The 9,977-nt window shown below is 31.3% G+C and overlaps 1 pseudogene; it reads left to right on the top strand.

The window, feature by feature from the left end:
• LOC148268905 (agamous-like MADS-box protein AGL80 pseudogene) lies at positions 1–645 on the top strand (annotated as a pseudogene).
• The last annotated feature ends 9,332 nt before the right edge of the window (positions 646–9,977 follow it).

Here is a 9,977-nt window from a genome sequence, read left to right as displayed (position 1 = left end):
ATGGCTAGAAAGAAGGTTAAACTCGCTTATATCACTAACGACTCTGCAAGAAAAGCCATGTTCAAAAAAAGGAAGAAGGGATTGATGAAAAAAGTGAGTGAACTAAGCACTATCTGCGATGTCAAAGCCTGTGCAATCATTTACAACCCCTACGATTCAAAACAAGAGGTTTTGCCTTCCCTTTTCGGAGCCCAATGCGTACTTGCTGATTTTAAGAGGTTGCCCAAGATGGAGCAAAGCAAGAAGATGGTGAATCAAGAGACCTTCTTGTGCCAAAAGATCGCCAAGGCAATAGATCAACTAAAGAAACAGTGCAAGGACAATCACGAGAAAGAGATCACGCATATCATGTTCCAAAGTCTTATCGGGAAGCCCCTCCACCAACTCAACCTTGTTAATCTCAACAATTTTGGTTGGTTTATTGAACAATGCCTCAAAGAAATCCAAAAGAGTATTGGAACACTTTGGAAGTCACCTTAGCCTCAAGAGGCCACAGACGCAGGAGTGATGAAGGGTCCCAAGGAGACATTCACTAAGATCACAGAGGATCACCCGGTGCAGATGTTGCAGCAGCTACAGACGTGGTTCATTGATGGGATGAACCCGCAAGCACATCAGCAACCACCTAGAGCAGATGGGGAATAGGCAGAAATGATGGTGCCATTCACCCATAAGAACAACCAAAATAATGGACTGATATGGTCTAGTGCATTTAACTGCCCTTAGGAATCGAGTATTATGATATTTAATTTTAAATTTTTTGGAGTGTTGTTGGAGATGTACTTTAAATAACCAATTACATTCCACCACAAAGATATGTTGTCGGTTTCTTAGTCATCGTAGCGTCGCCTTAATAGTTGTAGTCATCATAATAGTTATAACTATCACTATCATAGTTGTAGTCGTCGAGTCACATGCATACATGTACTTGGATTACTTTGAATTATGATTTTCTTTAGATTAATCTTCTCTTTAATATTTTAATATCTTGTACTAGTACTACTCTTCGTTCTTTAATTTCTCTCTTCCCCCTGCTTGATGTGGCTACAACTATTTGTTAAAATACCTGCATGCTCAATGTAATTTTAAGCTATTATAATGCATTTTTCTCTTCTTTTCTTTTCTGTTTTGTTTTACATAATGGAGTGATGACATAAGAATTATTGATGTAGTATATGTAGAAATTCAATCTAGTTAGGAGGAAGATTAAGCTAGTTAGCTACTCAAATTTATCTAGATTTCAAAATGAGATTTTTGTATGGAATTTAATATATATGGATATGCTCTTCCAATTTTGAAATTAAAATTTAGGATAATGGCATTAAGGAATAATATATTTCTCATAGAAATTCTCAATCTAATCAGAATATCTCAACTAATTAATATTTTTATTAATATGAATATTATGCATGTATCTGGAAAAATACGCTAAAATTTTAAATATGTTGTTTAATTATTTTGTTGGATTTATTTCGGATTCTACTAACTTAGAGATATATAGAATAATCTATCTTTGTTCCCTATATTTTAAAAGATAAAAAAATTATAGTCACATATATACTACTAAATCAGAGTGTTGATGGGAAGTATATGTGTACACTTGCAACGAGCTCCTTAAGTAGTTTGGACAATATCTTGTTTAATTTGCTAAATATGACATATTATTGTGATATAATAGCAATATTGTCTAAATAAAAAGTAGAATAAGTATTGCTTCATACGTATATACACATATATATAATCTTTAACTTCTTTTCGTTATTTATATTACACCAGCATGCAATCTATAGCATATCGTAATTATCTTAAAGGTTGGAATTAGTAATGGAGGATGGATTGTTTCCTTCTATTTGTTTTTTGAACATGACTTTGCCTTCTTCTTGTTTTCTCAATCTCTATTGCGGGTGTCGGATGTATTATTGACGGCACTTCTCGTTATGTTTGTAGTGGTTAATTACTATTTATAAATTTTATTCTAATTTTTTTTAAAAAGTTAATTATCTTAAAGGCAAATATGGATTGTTGAAGTTCAGAAGGCATATATTTTAATACCATACTAGTATCATTTTTTTTACTGAAGGGAGACAACACCTATATATTATTACTGCATAAAATTTGCAAGAAATATATTGTTGATTTCTTTAGGAGTTTTTTGGCTACTACATAAGTCAATACATAAGTAATCATATATATTACTTTTATTATTATATTTTAAAATTAAATTACAATAATAATTCCTTAATAATATGTATAGTATTTCCTCTCTTTATAAATTTTTTTTTATTGAAATTGTACATTCTCATATATTATCTTTGGAGATTGTGCTAATTAATAAATGAAATGTATGAATTGTCACTATAGAGATTTAAATCCTAAATTTTATTTTTATTTTTTAGAATTAATATTTTTTTTGAAAAGTAATATAGCTCTTAACAATAACACGCAAAACCAACCACTAGCATCATCTAAAATACATGAGACCTTAGAGTATAAAAGAAGAGCATCATATAAAAAGTGGCATAAACAACCATAAAATAGTCCACACTACACATCTAAAATAACTTCTTGCATGTGTAAACGTGATGATAAACAACTTATAGATTGTGAGAATTAGAGCGACCGTTTTGTTGTGATTGCATGTCTATAAGCCCCAACATTTTCTATATATAGTTTTGGCTATATGTGCACTAAAAAGAAAAAAGAAACTAAAAATGCACATATTGTTGGGACCAAAACAAAGACTTTTAAGATTGAAATGCAAACTATCTTAATTGGAGGACTATATTAGAAATTTGTGAAAAGCAATATCAATATTCTATATGATAAAAATGGGATGCTTAGTACAAAGGATGGGTGACCTATTTATATGCAATTCTAACAGTGTAATTATAACCATTATCAATCTTTTATTTCGTTGCCATGTTTTAGTCCCTTAAGACAACTAATTTCGAGTTTTTTTTACTCTCTCTCTCTTTTTAACTAACCCCTCATATATAAGGAAAATTAATTAAGTATTCTAGCAATCTTCTGGTTCAATTCATTTTTTTTACACACCTATACATATAAGAGAGAGTAGATATATACATGCATTATAATGAAGCATTAACTTTTAATTAAAAAAGATAGTTGTATTTGATTGGGTTTATAAAAGCGCAGCCTTGCAACAATTCACTAATTAAATTTTGTAAATTACATTACCTTTAATCATAAGATCTTTCCATATGTGCTATTAAAAATATAACATTTCTAGAGATTATTTGGGCACTCCATTTGCAGTTTTAATCTAGCCTTACAGGGTATATTCAATGTTCCACTTCACATCCATTACTAATAAATCTTCAACCCTTGTCGCATTCTATAAATGCACCATCTCGCTCTTTGACCAGATATGACTAAACACAATGACTAAAAAGAAGGTTAAACTTTCCTATATCACTAACAACTTTGCTAGAAAAGCTACTTTCAAGAAAAGGAAGAAGAGTTGATGAAGAAAGTGAGTGAACTCAGTATGCTCTGCAAAGTCAAAACCTGTGAAATCATTTACAGCCCCTACGACTGGCAACCAGAGGTTTGGTCTTCCCCTTTCCTAGCGCAACACCTGTTGACCGACTTTAAAATGATGCCTGAGAAGGAACAAAGCATGAAAATGGTGAATCAAAAGAGTTTCTTGCACCAGAGGATCACCTAGGCAACCAACCAATTGAAGAAGCACCGCGAGGACAATAGGGAGAACAAAATCATGCAGGTTATGTACCAAAGCCTTATTGAGAAGCCCCTTCACCAACTAAACCTCATTGTTTTGAATGATTTGGCTTGGCTCATCGAACTATACCTCAAGGAAATACAAATAAGGATGGAAACACTCAACAAGTCACCCCAACCTAGTGGGGCCACGTATGGACTGATTAAGGATTTCGGGTAGATGTCCACTCAGATCAACAAGGATTCTCCAACATATGGAGTTTTACTCATCTTCTAGTTTTCCTACTTTCACCTCAATAACATACCAGTACTATAACATATGGAGTTTCACCCATATTAAAAAAATAATGCAGTATGTAAGAAAGATAAGCAATACATTTTTATCAATTTATTTAAAAAATAATTTCTCTAGTTAAGGCTTATCCATAATCTAACTAATTAAATAGAATGTATATATCTGTATATATTGGTATAAATTGAAAATTTGGTATAACAAAAAATGATGTGGTTAATTTAAAAGAATAAATCTAATAAAATTATTAAGATCTTAAAATTCTACGAATAATTTTATAAACTAAAAGCTCATTAGAAAGAAATTTTAAATCTATAAATAATTATAAAAGAAGGAGAATCAACATTTGAAAAAACTTGAAAGTAAAAGACTAAAGAAAAAATAAAACCAAATTAAAAGAATATAAAAAGTTAACTAATAAAATAAAAAGTCAAAATTTAACAAACACAGAATCTAGTTAAATCTGGTTCACCATATTTCCTTTGAGAGGTATTTTGTTTTGATTATTCCAGAACTGCTAGAATATGAGTGACATGTCCAATGCAAATGAAGGCATAATGATGTAAGATACAGAAACAGATTACTAGTGCATTATAAAAATTATATGCAGCGTAGAATATTATTACAAATCCCTTACTAAAATATATGAGTTCCAATTATAATATATATAATTGAAGCCAGAAGTGGTAATAAAATACAAAGGGTCACTTCTTTCACTACGCAATTAGACTCATCAGAGTGCAGGACAAGTCATGCACTTAAGATTTGTGAGTCCTCGGGATCCTCATAGACTTCAAGGGGCAAGTCAATGATTGGTTCCTCACTATCTTCTTCATCTGGGGGGGGTATGGAAAGGGTGAGTTCTATATACTCAGCAAGGAAAATAACATTTAAATAAAATCATAAGATTTTAAGAGTGAATAATTATATCATTATACTTACCATCAGGTCATGTCAAGGTCCTTTCTTATTTTATGAAAATCATCTTATTTATTAAAGAAACATCATCTCACAGTCACAATGATCAAATCAAAATCATATTTAACAATTGAAAAAATCAAATAAATCATGAAATGCTCAAATTTTTATGTCATGCTTCGCGAATTCATTCTGACTTCTATTTCTGAGGGGAGATATGGATTTCTGACTACCCATGTGGAATGATCATATCATATATATAACGACAATTTGCTCAGGTACATTATTGGCTTGCCAAACCATGGTACAATCTATGACCACGGTCGTACCAACCACAGTGGTCCTATCATATATTCTATCACCACGACAGTACTTAACCAAATGTGACCCCTAGCAGATATTTGTGTCACCGCTCTCGTTAGAGGGTACGTAGTCATCCACAGGAAGTAGTCCTTTAATGTCTTTCTAGACCAGATGGGGGAGGGAGAAATAGAAACCCCTCTGAGATAAAATGCCTAATGAGACACTTGATGCATTATGCATGTCAATACATATATATATATTTTTCAGGCCATTCAAGCTCATTCTCCTTCTCTTTCTTTCTTTTTCTATATATATTTCAGAAAATTATCATCGAATTCATTTAATTTACATGCAAATTATTAAGTGCTTATAAAATCACATAGCATGCTTGAAATCAAGAACAAATCACTTTATTAAACATAAAATATGCAAAACACAAAACATAAACTTCATAATTTTGATTTTCTAGAAATGCTCCTTAAGATATTTAAGGAAATACTAAATTTCTTACCAAAACCTTGAAATTTTCCTACATCTTTCTTCTTCTTCTCTCTCTAGATCACTCCCTCTCTCTCTAAGCTCTTGGAAGATGGAAGAATGAAATAGAAGTGATGAAAGAAAAGGGTCCCTATCTATAAAAAATTAGGACCGTTAGATTTGCGCCAAATGGTGAAATCCAGTGAGGAAAGAGAAAGTTGAGTTAAAGATGAGTTATTTTACATGATGCGACGACAATGCGAAAAACGGAGGAAGAATCCTTCATCAATGGCGCAGGGCCTACAGCACATAAGGCACCGCACGTAGGCCTAATACTCACAGGCCCAAGCACGCAGGCCTACTGCGCGGACGGTGCGTGCACAGGGCGCATGGCGTCTGGCCATGTCTGCGGGGACTATCTTATTTGTGTATAATGGGATGCATGCGCGGACTGGCCAATATGCACGCGATGTGATGTGTGTATAATGGGATGCATGCGCGGACTGGCCAATATGCACGCGATGTGCCCCGCATGGATAGGATTTGTGCACGTCCTGTGTTGGTCGCACACGGATGCACGCAAACAGCGTGCTGTGCCGGTGTGGGCGAGCCTCTTCTACACGCATTTTCCCATGGGATTTTGCCCCATTTTTTATTTTTCTCCAGAAAATTATTTTAGGAGAAAAAAATAATAAAATAATAATAAAATAACAATAATAATAAATAAAATAACAAAATTTGAATAAATTAAAATTACGAATTTAAATTATGAAATACAATATAAACTACAAGATAAATTTAAATTAGTTCAAGTGGCCTTAAGGCCTAATAAATAGGAGTTTCTAGATACACATTTAGTGTGGTGATGAGTGGGATGTTACAATATGGGTGTTTGTTTCGATCCCTTAATGAAACGGTAGTTCAGTTGTCCTTGTGACTTTGAATGATTTGATATTCATGGTCTAGGGCTCAAGGGCAAGAATGATGGCAACTTGAGAGACATAAGATATTTATATTTGTATTTAATATTTAATATTTGTATTTAATATTTGAAGTTTTATTCGATGAGCCAACCCAGATCGTTGAGATCAATGAGGTTGAGTTGGTGGAGGGGCTTCCCGATAAGTTTTTGGAACATAATATGCGCAAGATCTCGATTGTCCTTGCACTATTTCTTCAATTGATCGGTTGCCTTGGTGATCCTTTGGTGTAAGATGCTCTCTTGATTCACCATCTTCTTGCTTTGCTCTCTCTCGGGCATCCTCTTAAAGTCAACAAGCATGTGTTGGGCTCCGAGAGGGGAAGGTCAAACCTCTAGTTTTGAGTCATAGGGGCTGTAAATGATTGCACAGGCTTTGACATCATACAGAGTGCTGAGTTCACTCACTTTTTTCATCAACCCCTTCTTTTTTTTAATGTAGCTTTTCTTGCAGAGTCATTAGTGATATAAGCAAGCTCAACCTTATTTGTTTGTATAAAATGAGACAAACATCCAATAGTTATTAGTAAGGAATGGGGAATGGAGCATTTTAATATAGTAGAATATATCATGTAAGGTAAGATGTGGTGCATTCTAAAACTGCAAGTGAAATGTTCTAATTATCTCCAGAAATATTATGTCTTAATAGGGGATATAGGAAAATCTTGTGATTTAAGGAATATAATTCACAAAATTTAATTAGTAAAATTTTGAAAGGCTGCACTTATCTAAAATCATTCAATCCTGACCGTCCCTTTTCATTACAAGTTATTGATTCATTGTAATGCATTTATATATCTACTCTCTCTTACATTATCCCCAACATGCATTCACATCTTACCTAAACAATTATGTGAGAAAATGAAATGTTACAATTAATATCAATATAATTAATTCTACAATCCATAGATAAAATCGGCTACAAATTTAATTTTAAACAAAGTAACTAAACTTAAGTACTGCTATATATCACTAAATTGACGTAGTCACAAAAAAATAAATAAATACATTCAATACATTTTTAATAGAAAATGGTTGATATAAGAAGTTAACAGATTATATAAAATGGTATGCAGGTGATAATTTGGCTGATTTGTTAACTTTTTATATAAAATTGCGAGTTCGCATGTTCTTCATTAATGGGAACTAATGCCATCCCTTAATGATTGGGCCAAAGGCCCAATAGTTTCAATTCTAGGATCTTTACTTCATTACCAACCACCTTAATAGAAATCAATCCTCCTAAAAGTTAAATATAATTAAGGCATGATAATACTTGCAAGTGGTAATTCTTTACCTCTACAAAAATAAGAATTGAAGATTTGACTCTTATGTTACACAAAAATAGATATATAATTTATTGTACGTAAACATTAATAAAAATAAATTTTAATAACTCTATCATATGTTAAAATATTATAATATAACCAGATGAACAATTAAAATTTGAATACTAGACTTTTCACGTGGATGTTGGTGTTATACACTTTGACAGTAGTGTATAAGTGGTTTCATTGTATTATTACATCTATCTTCATTTTTAAAAAGTACTTATATTGTGTCTTATGAATTTTTAAAACTGTTATTGCAAAAGTATAAATTGGTTTTGAATAAGTGATCCCACTAATAAAGGTTAAATACTGGTCATTATCTTTAAGAATCAATTGCAACATCGTACTACAGATATTACAATAACATAATATAATATTAAAAAAAATTTGAAGTAGTAATTTATGTCACTAAAGTTAAATATGGTCTTGTTTTATATCAGTAACATTTTTTTTAATAGTAGGAGACTTTATATCATTGATTTTTGAGTATTTATATGCGTAAAAGAAATTCAAAATACTAATTGCTGAAAGTGTTCGAAATTAGCCGTCAAAAATATTTTCTATATTTATTATCCTATGTGATTGTATATATTTAAATATGTATATGTATATGTATATATTGTACATTTCTTCTTGCATAAAGTATTAATTAGCTATTCACAGATTGTTGAGTTTGAAAATTATTATTTTAGTTATTTTCTATATTCTGAACATAATAATTGCATCACAAAATTCTATTTGTGATCGTCAAGGATTCTCCAATATATTTGAGTTATTTAAAATATTGCATGTTTTGAGTAAAATAAAATTTTTAGAATTATATTTAAATTTCATATTAATCAAAATATTAATTTTTTTAGATATTTAGATTATATCAGGATTTTCTTTGAGGAAAATATTATTCCTCAATGCCATTATCACAAATTTTAATTCTATAATATGAAGAGTGCATCATATTTATTAAATTCTGTACAAAAATTTCATTTGAAATCTAAACAAATTTGAGTATCTAGCGAGTTTAATTTTCCTCCTAACTAAACTGAATTTCTACATATAGTGCATCAATAATGTTTGTGTCCTCTCTCAATTGAGTATAAAACAAAAGAAAAGAAAGAAGAGAAAAGGGCATTCTGATAGCATAAATTTGTATTGAGCACACATATATTTTAACAAATAGTAATATAGCTACGTCAAGTCGGGAAAAGGGAAAAATTGAAGAATGAAGAGTAACACTAGCACATAAAATTTAAAATATTGAGGTGAAGATTAATTTAAATAAAATCATAACATAAAGTAATCTAAGAGTGTTACAATATAGGTGCTGGTTTTGATCCCTTAACGAAATGGTAGTTTAGTTGTCCTTGTGACTCTGAATGATTTGATATTCATGCTCTAGGGCTCAAGGGCATCAATGATGCAAACCTAAGAGACCTAAGATATTTATATTTGTATTTAATATTTGTGAATGTATGTTTGTGTCTATCTGCGTACCAAGACATGACTAATCGATATCTCATTTATCCTCTCTAGAACTAGGTGTAAGCGGCTGCGTGCATAGGTTTGTAGTCAGTGTAATATAAATTAAGATAATAAATTAGTATTAAAAAACTATGTCAGAATAGGAGTTTCATCCTGTGTGCCTGAGTCGTGTAAAACCATTGAATATGGTTTTGAGCGTCTTCATGATGATTCATATGAATTCGACATTTAATTTGGATATGAATATTTGGCGATAAATTTTGATTTGAATTTGTTAATTGAACTTAAAATTATTGTTTTACTAAATGTACATTAATGAATATTTTAAAATGTATCTGTGTTGCATTATTTCTATTTATCTTATTGAGTATTGGAACTCATCCATATCCAACCTCCCCTTAGATGTAGATTTGGAATAAAATTATGAAGAATCGTGTTTAGATTCCTTTCAGGAGGAATAGTTTGGACCAGACTTTGTATTTTGTTTTAAACTTTG

The sequence above is a fragment of the Carica papaya genome, chromosome 2 (assembly GCF_054855325.1).
Source record: "Carica papaya isolate Zhongbai chromosome 2, ASM5485532v1, whole genome shotgun sequence".
NCBI classification, from domain to species: domain Eukaryota; kingdom Viridiplantae; phylum Streptophyta; class Magnoliopsida; order Brassicales; family Caricaceae; genus Carica; species Carica papaya.
The sequence above is the reverse complement of the archived record's forward strand: the minus strand, read 5'-3'. Positions and strand labels throughout refer to the sequence as shown.